The following is an 18,002-nucleotide window of genomic DNA, read 5'->3' as shown; positions in this document are numbered from 1 at the left end:
CATGCAAGCCTAACAGCCCTACCATCCTTTGGTTGTATTCTTCCCATTTGTTTCTTCCATTAATTGTTTTAATTTCCTTAAACTGTACCCGTCTTGGTAATATTGTGTTTTGTCTTTTCTTTTCTCCTAAAACTTGGAAGACCAGACTGAGCCAGTCCAGAAAGAGGACATTTACTTTGGTCTCCAGTTTGCATCTGTGTTTGTTGTTTGCCCATCACTGCAGTTTATGAACTACGGAGACCCATGTTGAGAGCAGTAAGGGGCTAACGAGCTGATGCTGGAGCATTGTGGAAGTGTAAACTGCCTTAGCCAAGGGGAGAGTTCGGGAGGGACTCACGGTGGTCTGTGTACAGCTGGGAGAGATGTGAAGGGATCTTGGATGAAATGCGTGCTAAGCATCTGGAGAGCCTTAGTACCCAAACATGCGTGGTTCAGCCCTGACTGTCTTGTAGTTCAGTGATGATATGAGTCAGACTCTCTTTTGGTCTGAATGAAGTAGAAGGTACTTTTTGCAAAGCAACTCAAGTATATGCCAAGGATCTGGATAAATAAAACTAATTCAGAAAACGGGAGTGGGATGCAGGCTCTTGCTCAAAAACACTTTGCAGTTCTCCACAGCGAAATGCAATATGGCATCTTAAATAAAATCACCCCTTTCTGACTCTCACAGAGGCTGCTTCAGAGCATTCCCTGGCTTCCAGCACAGTTTTATTTCCTCCCTTAGAGAGGCAGACCAGCCTTGATTGAGCCGCTGATTTTCATGCATCCCTTAAACCAGCATTCCCTGCCATTTCTGAAGGACAGCATGCTTTGCTAGTCGGCTCTTCTTTCCTTGGTAAGCCATATAGTTTTTTTTTTCCCTTTGGCCTTCCTTCCCCCCTCCCCCCCCCAAATGTATTTCTTCCTGCTTGCAAAGTGCTCGGCGATCCCGAGGAGCAGGCGGTTGTGCACAGCAGCGGCGTGCGCACACGAACCCCGCCGCCGGGAGCCGGCCTGGCCTTTGAGGTGTTAAAAAATAAAAGGGCGGTGGTGGCGGCGCAAGGGGCGACGCGGCGGCCCGCGGGGCGCGCAGCAGCCGCCGCCGCAGCAGCAGCGGCCGCAAAGGGTTAAGGCGGCGGCGGCGCTGCGCGGATGCAATAATCTGTGTGGCTCTGCTGGCCGCCTGCCAAAGCGCTGCCTTGCCTCCTCCTCCTCCTCCTCCTCCTCCTCTCCCTGCTCTCCCCCCCCCCCCCCCCCGTTTGCATGAAGTAGGATCCTTGAGCTGTTGCAGAGGCAGCCAACTGCTCCATATTTGGCTTCTGTTACACATTTACATACTGGAGAGAGAGAGAGAGAGAGAGAGAGAGAGGAGAGGGAGCGAGCTCTGTACCGCAGACATCATTTCTACTACAGTGGTGGAGACATCCCGGACCTGTGTCACTGCAGGGGGAAGGAAAAAAACCAACCAACCAACCAAACAACAACAACAACCACCACCACCTCCCCCCCCCGCCCCGAACAAGCAGCCCCAAGCCCTGTGAGCAGCTAGGAGGACATTAGTGCGCGAGTCTCCCTCTGGCCCCCCCCCCGCCAACCCCACCTCCACTGACACTTTACAGTAAGTGGCTTTTTTCTTCCTCCTCAGCTTTTTTTTTTTTTTGTGCCTTGTTTCCATCCCCCCCCCCTTTCCCTCTCCCCGGCTTCTTCCCTTGTTTAGACTGCGAACCGCCAGCGATTTCCAGCTGGAAAAACACAGGGTTGCGGGGGGGGGGGGGGGGGAGCGCACCGCCCGGGCCCGGGCCCGGGCCCCGGCCGCGGGGGGCCGCGAAATGGCCGAGCGCCGCCGCCGCGGGAGGGGGCGGCCGGGCGGGAAATGTCCTCCGAGGGGAAGGGAAGGAGCCGGGCCGGGGGGCGGGGGGGGGCAGCCCCGCGGCCGGAGTTGCTGGTGAGGCCCTCTCTTCTCCGCCCCCCCCCCCCCGCCGCACCTTCCTCATCCTCCCAACCCCCCCCCCCCCGCCGCGGCGCGGCGCGGCCCGGCCGGGGGTGTCGGTGTCTGCGGGGACGGTGGACATTTTGCGAGCCGCGGCCGCCCCTGGTGCGGCGGCGGCGGCCTCGGGCTGTGTGTGTGTGTGTGTGTGTGTGTGTGTGTGTGTGTGTGTGTGTGTGTGTGTGTGTGTGTGTGTCTGACTGTGCGGGGAGGGGGGTTGTGGTGGTGTGTAGTGGTTGGGGGGGGGGTGAGTGTGCGGCCGTTGGCGGCGGGTGGGGAGGTTGTGTGGCTGTGTAGTGCGTGCGGGCGGGCGGGCCCGGCGGGGCGGGGGCCCGGCCGCCGCCGCCGCACGGCGTCTGTAGTAGGGGCCGGGCGGCTGCCGGAGGGGTGAATGAAGCGGGGGGCGGGCGAGGCGGAGGAGGCGGCGCTGCGGCGGGGCTGTGCCCGGCAGCGGCCCCGCGCCGCCGCCGCTGCCGCACGTAGGGGCCCGGGCCGGCCGGAGGCGCCACCTGGTACTGGCAGCGCGGGGGGAGGGGGGCAGGGGAGAGGGGCGGCCGGGGCCGGGAGGGGGCCGGGTCCCCGCTGGCGGCCGGGGTGCTGCGGGAGCCCCGTCCGGGCGACGCTGTCCCCCCCCCCCGGTTATTATTATATATATTTTTCTGACTTGTTGAGATCTATTTATTTATTTGCCTGAAGCGGCGGAATTTGCCGGCGTGAACGCAGATAAATGACTCCCTCCCTCCCTCCCTCCCTCTCCCCCCACCCCCCAATCCTTGTTTTTAGACGCCTGTAGGTGCTGAAGCCGTAAAATGCGGTTCCTTGAGCATATCGGAGTCTTAATTTAAAGCGTGCTGGAAAACGTTAGCGCCGGCTGTAATAGTAATAGCGGTAATAATCAAATGACAGAATGGGGAGCGATTTACATGTTACTGAAGGGGAGGAATTGCTGAAGAGTAATAATAGAAAAGAAAACAAGTCGGAAGCCCGTTATATAATGCACTATGTAGATAACAGGAACGACGGGCTATTTTTATTTTGTTTACCGTATGCTGTGTAATAGGGACTCCTCCAAGCAGCATCTCTCCCCTGTGAGCCTGAACTCCAGGCAGAATTAGCAGAAATTACAAGGCATTCCTGTTATGCCCACACGAAGGAAGCTAGCTTGGTAAAACGTTGCTCCTTACAGATGTATTTTGTGGACGAATCAGGAATTGTGCAGGTAGGTGACCTTTGCTGGAGATCTTGTCCATTTCATATGGTAAAGAAATTTGTATTTTGTAAGGCAAGTTGCATTTAACCTTTACTGTTCATGGTAATGTATTATTTTATGCGGTAATGGTTACTTTACATGTCAGATGTGGTCAGGCATAGTGAGTTACTTCGCTTACGTGCTGGGAAGTCAAGGACTTTTAATTTCGGTTTCGATTGAAAGCTTTCATTAAAGGAAAATCCAGCCTTCACGTTAATCTATTTCTCTTTGGGTGATGAAGACAGTTCAGCTTTGTAACAGGGATCAAAGGTTGTGAATGAGGGAGAAAAGAAATTGAGACTGGTCGGGGGAAAAAATGCCGCACTGGAGTTGTTGCTGAGGTACGGTGAGAGAACAGCACGATGTAGTTTTTACGTTATTGCCCCTAATTTGTCCGTACAAACGGCCCACTGTTTTACAGGCAGCGGTGCTTTCTGGAGGGCGACTTTACTAGTCGCACGGCTTTTTTACGTAAGGCGGAGGTGGATAGATCCCCTCCGGCTCTCGCCCGTCGCTCCCGCGTAGCTGCGTGCCGGTGGCACAGGTTTCCAGGGCACCTACTCCAGCCCCCGTCGCTCCGGTAATTAGATGAGGCTGCCATGGTAACAGACGGTATTTCTCGTCCGTTCAGGTGTGCGTGCGCGTGTGTGTGTGTGTGTGTGTGTGTGTGTGTGCATGCGCGCGTGCGCCCGCTGTGTGCCCGGGCCACCTCGCGGGGCGTGCGGGTGGTATCGCCCCGTGCAGCCCGGGCGGCCCCTGGCTTTACCCCGCGGGATATCGGAGGATGCCCCTGAGCGTTTCCCTCCTTCGGCCGGAAAATATTCCTTGCGTGCTGTAGTATCAGGCATAGTATATGGTGTGCGTATCGAGTTAGCCAAATCGTCGGTTCCGCTTGTGCCGATTATTAGCGAATTAGCAGAGGTGTGGTACTTCCTTTAAAAATCCTCTTCGTTTATAAAAGCTCGCATAAAAGTTTCTTCAGAGTCGTCCTTTTGTGTTGGCTGGCTGTTTTAACCGCTTGCAGGCTGAAGTGGTTCGTAAGCTCATGAGAGTTTCTCTCCGTGCGTTAGTATTTTAGGCCACAGACCTGTAATTCTCCATTCATGTACTATACTTTACATGTTCTGACCAGTAAAATTAAGATCGGTGGTACCTCGTATCATTATCATCACTTACAATGCATTTGTTGAGCACATTCATAGTTCTTAGCAAGTTCTAGGCCTTTATGTTTTAGGTGAAAGCTGACTTTTCATTTTCACTTGATAAAAAATTATGGAGTATGTACTATTAAAAGCAATTTTGTCTGAGACATTCTCATTAGTGAATAGTTCATTTCTGATATTGATTTTTTTGCATTTGTTTTTTGGCTTTTGTGCTCGTGAAAATATTGCAGCAACAGAGCAGGAGACTTTTCTGCCACGAAGTTTATAATGCATTGAAAAAAATATGCAATCTAAGTAGCTTCAAACTGTGCAGTGCTGCTAAAAATGCATTTAACTAAAGAATGCGCGTTTGTCTTCGTTCTCAGTGTTAGGACACCACTCTCTTGAACTACTCTTTTACAAACGTACATACAATTTTTTTTTGAAGGCACCAAATGTGGCACTCTGTTCCAGTGTCATAAATTGGAGTGACTCCAGTGGACTGGATTCTGAGCCACTTACATGGGTGTATATCTAGAATAACTCCATTTATTGGACTTAATCCAGGCAATAGTAGAGTAACAGAGCTCAGAAAGTGATCTCCTGTGTATTACCATAGTTTTTTAAATATCTTTTTAAGGCAAAAAGTACTATTGGCTTAAATAGGATTTTTACTTGATTAAGGAGCTGTATTAACCACATGTAGAAGTAGTTAACACCTCTATTCCAGTTGCTAATCTTGTGTGCCTTTACACTAATACTGAACTTGGCCTAGAGGATTTTCTGTCGATGAGGAGGAATAGAGAAGCTCAGTACCTGCAGTTCCCAAATGTTTGTAGTATCCAGGCTGGAGCATCACGCTATCCAGAAATATCGGAGTAAAATAGATAGCTCTATCTAGGAGGTGGAGGAGGTAGGGAGAAATGCCTGTCAGTGGTTCAGATGCTGCGCTGTCAGGCAGCTCACGGTCTCAGGTACAGTGTAATGAGCTGGCAGGTCTCTGCCTGCCTGCCGGGCAGAAGTGTTTCTCCTCAGAGGGGCAAGGGGACGGGGAGTTCACAGGCAGTTTCTTAGGCTGAAACGCAGCTTTTCAGTGCCTTGACTGACTTGCCCTTCTCATTGTGAAAGAATACTCTCTGCTCTGCACAGAGCTGTTTTGCTGTTTGCTGTTTTGGGCCCCCACACCAAGGAGATAGCTTGAAATAGAAGAGCCTATTAGGAGCACTGGCTGAAGAAAGTGAAGTAATCACGCACCGAATGACTCCTATAGAGTGAGTCTTTATAGAGTGAGTGAGTGCCTCATGTGGCTTATACATATTTTATTGTAAGACAAATTACCGGTGTGACTAAGAGCGTTAGAAAGTAATTATTTTCAAAAGGCCGTATATACATGGTTAGAAGACTTCTTGAAAATAAACAGTGCAACTCATCTCCCTTGCCCTTTTGGCCTGCTTTAACTTACTTAGAAGGATTGAAAAAAAAATATTTTAAAAGACTTTTTACAAGAGACCTGAAATTTTGTTCAACAACATTTTTTATGTAATAGATCCAGTGGCCTAGTTTCATGTTAATTAAAAAAAAAAAAAAAAAGACGTTTAAATGCAGTCACCTGAAAAGCAACTGATGATTTAAACACTAGAACTTGAAAATTGTTGTTTTGGTAGTATAGCTAGTAAAACAAAATGAAGACCTGATTTTTCCCTTACGGAAGTTTAGCGGCACATCTCAGTACACAGCGGTCAGGATTATCGTTGCTGTTGTTCATACAGTGTACTGCTTCTGTTGGGGTGTGCTAATTGGAGGGGAAATGCAATAAAGAGGCATCGCTGGCTTTAAAGGAAATGCAGATCAGAGTTGCATATGCAGTCTGAAGTGCTTGCTAGCTGCAGCCCTACTGCTTTGCGTTAGAAGGAGTTCACCAGGCTGCGTGGTTGCAGAGAAGTCTGACAATATAACAACCTTAGGTGAGCATACAGGTTCTGAAAGATTAACTGTTTTGGACGACTGTGCAGGTACTGTATGTACAATTTACACAGTTCAGAGAACAGATTTAGACGTAGCTCTCCTTTGAGGCCACCGTAACCAACTCTGCTTCCACAAATAAAAATATAATTAGCATGGGGAACAGGAGTACGGCAGGCTTGGCACAGGTAAATATTTCAGATCAAAGAAATGATGTGCTATATTGCAGTGACTTTTCTGCATAAGAAGTTAAATAGCCTAAGCGCTGCAAACTGAAAATATTGACCTTGTCCTTTCATTTTGCTTTTGTGCAAAACTTGAAGCGAGATAAATAAATATACAGGTATTTGGACAAAGGCACTGTATTTTGGGGTCAGATATTATATACGCATCGTATTCAGTGGTTCACGTTTTTTGCATAAAAAAGTTGAAGAGTCTTACCGAGTTTTGGCTTAGCCAAAACTTTTACATGACTAATGTTTTCAATGCAAGAAACTTTGCAGACTCCTAGCTTTTGTAAAACAACAGAAACTGGACTGACAACTGCAGTTCCTCCTTGATATGTGTTGGGAATATAATGCTTAATGATTTTTTTTTTCCCCTCAGGACCACGGTATGAGACCCTCCTAAAACATAGGCAAATCTGTGTGCGTATATAGGGCCCAGTCTGCAAAGTTACTTTGGTACCTGCCCCAGTGAGGGTATTCCTGAATGAGGGTTGATTAAAGAACCTATCTAAAGTTAAGTATGTGTGTAAATCCTTCCATACATAGGATGTTCAGTAAAGTAAGTATGTTCATAAACCGAAACAACAGAAATGCTTCTCAGTAAAAGAGAAATGGTCCCACTAAATCCTTTTATTGTCCCAAGAGTGATAAAAATATTTGGTGAGATTCCAAGTGAAAAAAACAGAATACATTTTGTTTAATGTGTGATGTCAGCAGAAATTTGATGCTAGCTCTTTGTAATTTTACTGAATAAAAATACAGAAGTAGAAAAATTCACACATAGTGTTTGCCTTTGTATTATTTGAGCATCTGCACTAATGTGCATAAACTCTGACTTAGCATGTTAATTGAAGGAATGGCGAAATAATGCACAAGGTAATGTCATATTCCCAAAGCTACTTGTTTGTCATCTAATAGTAGTAGTTGCGGCAGTATGTCTTCTGGATGATGCCCCTCCTCAAACAAAATATGTTCTGTTGGCAGTGAAGATGGTCATCTCAACTCGCTTATGATTCTTCACCTCGTTAAGATCATATTTCGGAGAAGAGCACTTGGTTTGAAAAATTGGACTATATTCTCTACTGTGTGTGCTCTGTCTGCAGAATTAAATCCCTAGCTGGTTTGCACTTGAGTGATAGTTAAAGCGGTCTCTCTCAGGTTTCGTTAGAGTATCGTAGCATGTTGTAAATCGGTTGACCCTTAACTGTGTTTTTGTTGTTGTTTCTTTTTATTTTGGTTTCTGTCTCCTCAGCCGCTGGATCACCGGTCAGGTTGCAGGCCAAACCAGATGGGCAAGCAATACGAGCTGTGAATTTATTCTTGACCCCTGTAGGACAGTGACCACCTCCATTTTTATCGTCACCATACAGACATGCACTGTCAATAAGGTGAGAATATAATGCCTCTTACTTCCTCTAACAAGTGTATATGGTCTGCTCTGGGTTCTAATCAACATGGATACCTTGCGATATATTCCCAATTAACTCCCCATGAAATTTTTATATTTCCCTTGCTCGGCAGTAGAGGTCCTTGAAAACTCTAGTCAAAAAAATTGCCTTAACTCTGGTGACTCAGCTCTGTGACTTATAGGACAGTGGGTTCCAGATGAGTGGTTTTATCTTCACCTCAGGTCAGAGTACTACCAGTTATTAAAAAAAGATGATGGTATGAATGAAAAAGTTTATCGTCTCTGATTTTTGTTGTAAAATGCCATGTGTAAGATAATGTAGTTTTTTACGAACGCTGTTAGTGGTTCTTGTTGCTTGCAGCCTGTTTGACTTTTTCAGTGTGCTGATTTCCTCTTGTGCACTAAACTTGTTCTGTTACAAAGATGATAACTTTAGAATAACTAGCCACTACTGACGTGCCTGGATGTCTGACTCTAATTTGAGGAGTGTTTTCAATTCTTCTGATTTTTCCCTGAAATTCCACAACCAGACTGGACATAATAGTGCACGTAATAGCTCTCTCCTCTCTTCTTTTCTCCTCTTGGTCCCATATGGTTGGGGAGAATGCCTTGAAAACACCAAGTCTAAAGATTCAACAATCATACTGCCAATAAAAAGAACATAAATTTTTATTTTATTTCTTTAACCTGATTGTCATTATGCCAGTCTGTTTTTTTGGATCTGTCTCATGTTTTGAGTACTTGAGATTGGCAATACTGCTAATGCTTGAAAAGAACAGATAAAGGTCATAGGAAGAAAATTATCTTTGTCTTTAAATAATAGAAAATTAAACATAGTGGTTAGTTGCAGAAATTCGAAAGTTTTTTTTTTTTTTCCCAGTTTGCAGCCAGAAGTCTTAAATACTATAGCGTTCTATTTATGAGAAGCTGGTCAGAAAGTGTCCATTGCAGAGTAGCTTTTTAACGTATACAGCATGTCACAGACAAGTATGCAGCACATAATTTACATTTTATTGTGGCTGCGGGGTAGGGTGCTGTGCTTTAAAGGGAAGTTATCTAAGCAAGTAGTTACATGTAAAGACATGCTTCTTATGGTTTACAAATGAGCCAGAATGGTGGGGGTGGGTTGTAACCACTATATCTCTTTGGAGCAGTATTATTTTCTTGAGAGTGAAATGCCAGAGAGCGCCCATGCGCTGACACGTTTTGTCTTTCGGTTTTGAAAGAAAAACGGCTTGATAGCAGTTATTGACTCGAGAGATCAAGTAGAAGGAAGCTTTTTGTCATGACACTAACATTTCCACAGGGCATTTCATTTCTTCAGAATTAGCTTAGGTTGTGTGAAATTGTTTGTATTTGCAGAAGTGATTACTGCAGGAAAGGCTTCTGTCTCTCAACTAGAAGGAGTAATAATTTATTGGTCAAATCCAAGTGTCTTATGAATACTCACATTGTACTACTCGCAATGTATTGCTAAGTCACCTTGAATATTTTAGCAACTGGCATTTCCTGTGATTGCTTGATAAAGAATATATTAAGTGTTAAATAATCATGTTGGAATAAAAAAAAAAACAAAAGCAGTTAAGTCTGGACTTTTGGCTACAGGCAAGACAGGAGTATGGTCCTATACTGCTTTTTTCTGTACCAGCGTAGCTTGGAAGTACAGTGTTGTTTTTGTGGCTCTTAGGTCAAATTTGTGTTGGGTTCTTTTCTTGCTCTTGAACATGCTGATTTAGTCACCACGTTTGAGGTAGCTCTGTTGCCTTCATTAGGTAGTTCTCATTTTCTCCAGGGAACAATCAAAATCAGACCCACAAAATAAGTAAAGCCAAAGTTGTTGGGATAGAGACTGCCTGCTCATTAATGTAATCTTGGTCACTTGATTTAACAGAGGGGCGCCCAAAGTAGTAACATGGGAAACAAACGTGACCCCGGCGCAGTGCAGCGAGCAGCCACAAATAGGTTTCACAGATCAAGATCGAGCACTGCATGCTCAGACCCATCATCTTTTCCGGCTTTCACATTTGTTCGGGGGTAAAGGTGGCAACAGCCCTGCTCCATTTCGTGCAGACTTGGGTTATTACCACGGCATCCGTCGGAGGGATGGTATGTCAGGGACACCTGTCTGGACGCACCCGAAATCAAATCCTGCAAGCCCTGCTTCAGGGCTAATGCCGCTGCACGTGCATTTGTAGCTTTACTTGTGTGAGAAACCGCGTGGCAGCCGGGAGCACGTTGCGGCTGTGTGTAAGCTTCAGGCATGTTTATCCTTCTGATGCAAGCAGCAGCCTTGCAGGGCCTGCTAAGCATTTTGCCTGAATAAGGACATCAGGGTTACTAGAAAAAAATAAAAAAATAAAAAATAAATAGAGACGTAGGGATTTTTTTTTTTATTTTTCATCTTGACTTTGGTTAATTTTAGCCTGAGCTAAAAAACACAGAGTTATTGTTATTTGTTCAGAGTGTGCACTGCCTCCTTCCACATAGGCAAATGACTCAATGCTTTCTTTTAAGCAGTTGTGTTGAGAGGATTTTGCATGAGACACTGGACATTTTAACAACTAAAGACTTCTTTTTAATCTTTTCCACTGTCGAGTCACTTGATATCTATTAATCATATTATAACATCGGGTTGACTATACAGCAGCAGCCCAATAGTAGGATGTTTTTCTTTTTTTACTGAACTTTTCCATAACTGTATCTGTCTACTACCTAGTGTGGCATATTTTTATAGAAGACATATTTTCTGGTTAATGCAGATTTCTGGCTACTCTTCTCTGTAAATGCATGATAATATAGCCTTTTAAAATATGTTGTGGTGAATGTAAAAAGAGCAAATCTGTCTCTATGTTAGTCCATCCAGTGGCAATTTTTTGATTGCCATATTGATGATCTTTTATCACAGTTGATTTTGTCTTTCCCCTCTTATACTGTTTGTCAAGGCTTACAGTGGCTGTAGCACTAAAAGAAGGTAGGTGATAGAGATTATGAATGCATTAAGAACACAAGGAAAAAAGGAGAGGTAAACTGGATATAATTGGATAGTAATTAGAAATCATATTTAATTTTTTTAATTGTTTTGTGTGTGAGTCAGTACATTAAAAGTAAATGCAAAGCTGTGAGTGCAGACTAACATATTAGAAGTGAATCTTTGCTGTCTGCTCAGCCCTACCTTGTCACCTCAGAGTTGACTTTTCATGTTTTTGCTCTGTTGTTCCTTCAGCAGGTACTGCTAGTCTCGTGTCAGATTGACTGAAAATTTTGTGACGTGATTTAAAGTATAAATGCGGTTGAATATAGTGATCTGCCTGGATAAGAGTACTAGACTCATGGTCATAATGAGACCTAAGCTAGGACCTGAGCTTTCGTTCAGGTTCCAACTTCTGTTCCAAAGAGATATTTCTGTAAAAGTAATGACAGCATGTGGAGAAATCTGCCCCATGAATTTTAACATACTGGCATCACTTCTATAATATGTTATTTTTTGGATGTTAGGCTATGTGTTAGAGAATTTTTATGCACTGAAGGCCAAAAGTGATTAGCCTATGGGAAGTGGTCTCTAGCTTTGTATGTGCTTCAGCATCTCCGCGTGCTGTCCTCGTTCCCTCTCTTTTGGGTGTGTGAGTTGGCCAGATGCGTGTCTCCTGGTTGTTGTCCTGCCTCGGCTCTAGGGGAATGTTTTTAGTTGAAAGTTAGCCCAGGCGGCAGCATCTGAATTTGAATGTGCTAGGTGAGAGGTTTCTCCAGGTGAGATACTGTGATGGAGGCAAATCTTTGGGACTAGCTGAAAACCTGACTTAAAGTTTTGTTGAGGCACACTCCAGTTCATAAAAAATGCAAGAGTTTAAGTGTTTCGCACTCCTATCAGAGTGTGGTTTGGACGGTTACTACATTTTTGTTTGTTAGGGACTCACACTTGAAGGCCTTGTAGTTAACTTTTCTGTGAGGCTGACTACTTGAAAGAAAGGTTTTAATAGAGGAAGATAGTTACAAAAAGCAGGTTTAGTCCTTCTTTACTGTGCTCAGAATTGTGGTGCCAGTGAGTATTTTCTCACTGGTGCTTGTTCCTTGTCAGCGGCACACCTAGTAGCCCAGTAGGGAGTGCTTTTTTCAAATTAATGTGATAGTAAATGGATTTCTCCTCTGCCTTAGCCCCTGAGCACATCACCTCTCCGGTTCCGTGCTGTATTCCTAGCTTTCCCTAGATAATCTGACAGCAAGAAGATACAGAATAATCTGAAAATTCATTGTATGCAGGAGGAAAAAAAAAAAACTTAGTGGATTATTTCACTAGAAAAAATAGTAAGTTTATTCCCTGTGGGCCACTAGGGGTTAAAAACCCATAACGCTAATGATATGTAATGCATTTTTATTTACAGATTAGTAGGCTCTACTTTGACATATGACTAACAGAGAAGCCCCTCCCTTTAACAGTTGTATGTCATCTGCTTCAGAGAACTAATTACTTGGCAATTCCCATTTGATAATTCCCTCTTTATTTTCTGATGAGTTACTTAACAGTGATGAGCTTGTTGAGCAGAATATCGTGCTTAATCTGTGCTTCAGAAACTACAGTGTGGGCCTGGGGATATCGTTGTTTTCTAAACACTGTTTAGCCTTGCCATAGGAACATTGAAACCACACTAAGACATATTAACAGTTCACAGTTAATGGTAAGCTTAATGTGAGTGATGCACAGTATTTACCAAAAAAAAAAAAAAGTTTAGATTACTGTTGCACTTGCATTTAAAAATTATGTCTTGAATAGAATAGTCTGCAAACAGGATATTAAATATATAATCCCTCCAAAAAACAAAACAAAAGCTAGCACAGTTTAGACATTAGGAAGTAGAAGCTTGTGTCAGAGAGACCTTCTGCGTATCATTTCTACCCTTCCACGGAAATAATATGTTTCAAAGGAAATCTTATTCTTAAAAAAAAAAAAAAAAAAATCACCATTTTTTAACATCTTGTTATATCTGTTTTACAGTTCAGTTGATACTGGTAATTGTTGAGTCGTTTTAATATGTGATACTTCAATATCACTTTGTTTTCTCTGCTGTTACCTTTCTGTCTTTATTCTTCCCCAGTCCTTTTCTACATTCTTTTGCTCCTGTGGCCACAGCAACCCGAGTTCCTGGCTGTGGGCTGCATTACAAGCCCCGTTGCTAATGCTGACATTGCTCTTTTCCTAGAGGATACCTGAGTTCAGCGATGCTTAGCTACAGCCCCAGGCTAGGGCATTTATGAGGTGAAATGACACTGGTCTGCTCATGATAGTCCCACTAAGGTCAAAGTGAGCCTCCTGCAGATCAAGGGTTGGATGGGCCCCTTACTGTTCACCGTTCTCTGAAATTCCCCCATGTTATTCAGTTTGATTGCAATTTTATCATTGACTTCAGTAGGAAAAGGTTTGTGAATCAGCTACAGTCACTTTGACTAAATAGTTAGCAGCAGTATCCCGCAGGTACTGGTACCTAAAGAATTTTGTTTTAGCTGATCAGGTGCTGAGAATTGGGCTGTTTTTTATTTTTGTGGCAAAGGAAGTGCAGAATTTGGTGTATGAGCTTACATGATATTGCGTAATCGGGCTTGATGATTTATTAGAGACTCATAATCGTATCTCTTGGCCAGTCAGTGTAAGCTCAGTCACAGGCTTATTTATCAATGAGGAAAATGCATTAGTACATATTTACATGTGTTTTTGTGAAATTAATCAGAGGAACAGTAATTTTATGAAACATAGAATTCAGAACAGATTAATCTACTTTAATTGTGTTCGTGAAGTACACCAACTATAAAATCTTTTGAAAGGAATATTAATCATGTTGATCAAAGGTGGCTTGAAGTACATAATTCAAATACTAACACAGTTGTATTCTATCTGTCTGTGTATTTGCTGTAGCTTGGATGATGATGTTTCTTATTTTTGATGCAAAAGCAAGTTCCATTTTACTTTTTTGCAGAATTTTTTCTACTTATGTTTCAAATTTTCAAAGCAAAGACACAAACAATAGGCAAAATGGATAAAAGACAAAAAACCCTTGCTTTCCAAATTTTCTGTTCTATTTAATTTTTTTAATTACTCAAGAGATCTCGACTTGTGCTAAATATACATCGCTGAAAACAGAAATGCTCCATAGAAGTCATAAAAGAAATACCACCGTGAACAGAACACCCCGCCTGTGATCTTGCATACCGGGGAGCTGTCCTTTGGCTGATCCTTCTGGAAAGCATCCTAGTTGTCATGGAGGGACGTGCATCCTGAGCTCGGGTGTCAGATTTATTTTAACAGGGGCAGCGAAGGAGCTGTCAGATGTTGATTTGGGCTGCTCTTGAGCCACCCGCTCAGAGGCGAAAGGTTGCAGTGCAGGTCATCCACGTTGTGAACTGTCCAAACCACTCTTTGTTCAACTTACTCCTCAGGCCTGATAACTTTTTAACTGGTCTGCCCTGATAACTTTTGTTGTTGATGATACAGTCCTGGAAATCACTTGTAATTTCCTTTGTGAACCTTACAGTTGTAGGGAGATGGCTGACACTGCAGCACTGTCTCTGTAATGTGTTTTGAGGTGTAGATACTATTTTATGGGAAAAAAGAATGACGATAGATACCATGGACCAATAGCCTATAGTTTAACAGTGCACTGTATTTTTTTTTTTTCTGGATGGGGAACAGGTATGTTATATATTGACTTTTTGATGACACTACAATACCAGAAAGACTGAAGAAAGAGTGAAAGTCCGTATTTTGTTCTGTATTTTCACAAGCTGACAGAGTTAAGAACTCTGTCCCAGTGAATTGTGTTGGGTTATGAGACTGATGCAGATTAGCGTGTATGAATAGATCCTCAAATGCGTTGGTCATCTCTAACTTATTTCTGTTGCAGCTCTGTGGCGGATTTAGGAGAAATACTCTGTCCGGTGAATGAGTGAATTAAATTAATTCCTAAGTGGAAGTATGACATTTGTTATAGGACACGGCTATCCAGATGTTCTTTTGTTACCTGTCAGAGTACAGTCAGAAAGGGCCCTAAGGCAAATTAAGATGGGAAGAAAGTATATAGTAAACATCTGGAATACATTAAACAGCAGCAGTCAAATATACCCCTGTTACCGAAGGAGTTGAACTTGTTGAGTGTCACGTTGCTTGAAAGGAATGGAAGAAATGCAAACGAAGGCACACTTCTGCTGTTTGCAGCTGCGCTGTTCGTAGCTGTCGTTTCTTGTGAACCGTAAGCTGCTGGCTGTAGTGTTTAGCGCTGTTTGTACAGCTTCTTGTTTAGCCTGAGTAGCTTTGTGAAACCGCCAGAGTTGTGCAGCCTGTGCTGCAGCAACCAGGTTTTTATATTCCTTATCTTGTTCCACGTGAACTCTGTGTGCTCTGTATATAAGGGGCTAAGCCAAGGCTGGCGGTGCAATACCAGGGGTCTGATTGACGGCTCCATTACGCCAGTCATTCTTTGACGATTTAAATGGAGCCGCACATGTGTAAATGTGGCGTAACGGAGTGTGGGATCTGGCCTGGGACCTCGGGGGAGTCCGGGCCCTTTCAGCTCCGAGCAGTTGCTGGCAGGTCACTGTTCCTGATCGGACGCTGGTTGTTTATTGCTACGGTAGCTGAGCAGTATCTTGGCTTTTGCTTGAAGTGGAGAGGGAACGAAAACTGTTCCTCGGTCCAGTGTCATCGGTCTTCTGTCCTTTCCGTGCATCTGGTGGATGTGCTGTTGAATTCGACAAACTTTTCCTTATAAAGCCCAGGCAGTATTTCACCCCTTCATTTTTCTGTCCTGTTCTAAGCTTTTCCAAACTTGATCCTTTTGTTGCTGGCCAATTAATTTCTCTTCTCACCCCTCCTCTGTGGCACTTCTCCTGTGCTCAGCACTTCTCGCTGCTGTGCATCTGACCTACTTGTGCCGCGCTCTCGCCAGTTTCATTACCTGCACAATACTTTGATTGCGTGTTGGCCCTTTCTTCTGCTTGATTTTTGTGTGCGTGTTTCTAGGTATCTAAAATCCATTTTTACTTAGAGGGTTTCAATACCTCAGTAATTTTCTACAGAACTGCAAATTTGAATGTTGTTTCATCAACCTCTCTTCCTTCCTTGTTAGTCATAGCTGAAGTCTGAGCTTTACAACCCTGATGATCTGTCTGGACAAGCCTTTCGCTCCATACAGCCTTCCCCTTCTCCTCATGGGGAAAACCTTTTTTCTTCTCTGACGCTTCACTGTGGGGGCCTGTTTCAGGAGCTGAACATTGGATTTTCAGTGCTGTGTGCCCCTGCCAGTCTGCCCTGGCTTCCAGCTGCAGTGCCTCTTCAGGAGGCATCTTGCTTTTCAGGCTTGTCAGCTGGTCTTTAACAAAGTAGTTGTGTATGTGTGTTTGTATAACACTACATGTTGACAGCTTAAAAATAATTCAGTTATTTTCTCTGTACCTGAGTGCGACCTGGGAGCCATCTTCTCTGGGTCATTTGTTTATGAGATTATGGGTCACTATTATTTTATTAGTCTCACATGGTACCCTAATAAAAGGATTCTTTGACTATGTTAATAGTGGCACTTTAAATAGTTAACACTGGGAAGCTTTAAAAATGGAATATAATTTTCATGTATCATACAGCTTAGACAAAAGTAATGGTTTGGGCTGATGTACTTGATTTTCTAGTCATTTTCATATTATGCTTCTGCTCCAGCAGCAAAAACCTATAGTAGCAGGTTGCAAAACTTTAAAGATAAAATGTAAACTAAACCAAAAAAGAAGGTTTGAAAAGCACTTCATTCAAAGGAAAAAAAAAAAAAGGAAGAAAAAAGAAATTGAACATGGTATGCATTTTGAGTGAGGCTCTTTTTGGTGAGGGAGAAATTCCTTGACTGGTGTAGAGAAATAGAGGAATTAAGGACCCACTAAAGGAGTGAAATTCATAAAATATATGAAATGAAAAAATGGGAGGGTTGCTTCTCCTCCTCCTCCACAGTTATGTTAGCTGTTTTATATCACCATAAAGCATTTTTGCAAAGACCTGACTATCAAAATGATATATGGCTATAGCCATATTATCATTTAACTTAATAAATATTTCTCAAATATTTATTAAGTTAACTATTTAACTTAATAAATATTTCAGTTGATACATTTTGGAGATGATATATTTTCACCAAAAAAAAGCTTTTGAACGAGAGAAAAACTGTCAAAAATAATGCTTTTATCTGAAATATCTGATAATAGTTCCAAACTAAAGGATACTATGGGAAAATGCGCATTTTCCAAATGCATTTACTAAGTATGTTTGACAGTAGATTGTGATTAGCATAGTTGGTTTCATTTTTCCCATACGTAGCCAGTTTACCAAGATGAGAGAAGCATCTGAAAAAAAATCCCCCGTGCTTACAAAATTATAAAAAGTGGTACAGGGAACTCAAAGATATGCTATACTACTTTTAAAATTCTCTATTAAAAAAAAAAAGAGGAGTCCATATTGATGGAGTCCTTTTAAAGGCAATGTCCTTTAATCAGCGAACAGGTCCTCTGTGCATCAAATAATTAAAAATAGAGCAAAGTTTCTGAACAAGGCGTCTGGCAGAAGCGTCTGTACTTCCATCTGTGCATGATTAGCAGAATGTTTCATGATATTTAAATAGCACAAGCTTTGCTCTCTTTTTTATTATTTGTTGTGCTGAAGACCTGTTTGCTTGTTAAGTGGTCTTTTTTGAATAGTTACTGGCAAGGAATCAGAAAAGTGTATGAAGACATCTTGTACACACTGCAAATGCCAAATTGTCCCTTTTTTCAAAGAGGCGCTGCCCTTACTATTTTTTTGCTACAAATTTTACCACATCCTTCACTTTGTTTTTAAAATTTCTTACAGACCAGTTCATTTCAAAGAGGGTAGAACATGTAGCATGGTCATTGCCCAAGTACTATGAACAGCTTCACTGATACTGCTATTATTTTTATAACAGCAGTGCTTGGAGGCACTTTACATTACAAGTACCTGCCCGGGTATATTTGCAGAGCATGTGTGGTGGTTCAGATCTGCAGCTTCTGC

At 43.1% G+C, this 18,002-nt stretch overlaps 1 protein-coding gene across 18 annotated transcripts in view; it reads left to right on the top strand.

Moving 5' to 3' along the window:
• Window positions 1-1,246: 1,246 nt before the first annotated feature.
• The window catches only part of ATXN1 (ataxin 1), a 287,878-nt gene continuing 271,122 nt past the window's right edge, over window positions 1,247-18,002 (top strand). For 4 of the 18 annotated variants that reach the window (XM_068931764.1, XM_068931762.1, XM_068931761.1 and 1 more), the window contains exons 1-2: window positions 2,394-2,478; window positions 7,799-7,934. The gene's annotated coding sequence lies outside the window, so the exon portion shown is untranslated. Of the gene's footprint in view, window positions 1,598-2,383; window positions 2,479-3,026; window positions 3,186-3,246; window positions 3,562-3,628; window positions 3,847-7,798; window positions 7,935-18,002 lie in introns of those variants that run through there. The other 14 variants (XM_068931763.1, XM_068931748.1, XM_068931756.1 and 11 more) reach the window with 11 other exon arrangements.

This window comes from Struthio camelus, chromosome 2 (assembly GCF_040807025.1).
Source record: "Struthio camelus isolate bStrCam1 chromosome 2, bStrCam1.hap1, whole genome shotgun sequence".
NCBI lineage: Eukaryota > Metazoa > Chordata > Aves > Struthioniformes > Struthionidae > Struthio > Struthio camelus.
This window is presented reverse-complemented; position numbering and strand designations above follow the sequence as displayed.